Raw genomic sequence first — 826 nt, 5'->3', positions numbered from 1 at the left:
GAGTGCGCACGCGCCCGCGCATGTGTGTGCGTGTGTGTGTGAAGGGCATCGATTGCTTGTTGATCACTGCACTCCAGCTGTGACATCTGAAAGCACACCTGTGGTAATGTTACCAAAGTGATCCTGGGTTTGAGTGAATCGTGCAGACATTTTTCCTATGGCTACCTGGTGACTTTCCTCTGCCTGATAATCATACCAAGCAGGCTTCAGAGAATCAGACTGAATTTCAGGGCTAGGGAGGGAGGTGAAACCCCACATAGTGCCTGTCACCACTGTAGACAGTTACACTAGGTGTCCACTCGTGTCTGCCAGGCCCATAGCAGCCCACAACAAAACATTTTGTTTTTCCCCAACCAGAACAGGAAAGTCTGTTACGTAGGGATTCTCCTTGCGTCCTGGTGCAAGAATTAGGTATCCCATGTACTTAAGTGAAAAGTTCTCTACTGTTCATTTTTCGTGTATAAACAAACCATTTTTTAGAACAATACACCTCTGAATATTATTTCTGTTTCATAAGAGCACAAAGTGTGTGGACCTACGGGAGCTGTGACCTCAAGTGTGTGGACCTAGGGGAGCTGTGACCTCAGAGCGCCATCGGAATTTCTATTTTAGAAATGTGCTTTGCATGTTAAAATTCACAAGTTGGGAAACTATGGTATGAGCGAATCTGATTTCCCACAGTGAGAGGCATAAAGGAATAGGCAGGACTCAATTTGGGGTGGGAGGAGATGAATAAGGGAGAATAGGACAGTTAGGGTCTGAATCTTTTTTTTTCTTTTTTCCTTTTTGTCTTTTTTACTGACCGGTAACGGGATCGCAACCCTCG

The 826-nt window shown here is 45.4% G+C and overlaps 1 long non-coding RNA gene across 1 annotated transcript; it reads left to right on the top strand.

Annotated features, from left to right (window-relative positions):
* The first annotated feature begins 464 nt into the window (after window positions 1-464).
* On the top strand, window positions 465-768 carry LOC103584744. The gene is made up of 2 exons (XR_550014.1): window positions 465-556; window positions 590-768. It is a non-coding gene; the product is annotated as an uncharacterized LOC103584744 (long non-coding RNA).
* The last annotated feature ends 58 nt before the right edge of the window (window positions 769-826 follow it).

The sequence above is a fragment of the Galeopterus variegatus genome, unplaced genomic scaffold (assembly GCF_000696425.1).
Source record: "Galeopterus variegatus unplaced genomic scaffold, G_variegatus-3.0.2 Scaffold98026, whole genome shotgun sequence".
Classification (NCBI taxonomy): domain Eukaryota; kingdom Metazoa; phylum Chordata; class Mammalia; order Dermoptera; family Cynocephalidae; genus Galeopterus; species Galeopterus variegatus.
This window is presented reverse-complemented; position numbering and strand designations above follow the sequence as displayed.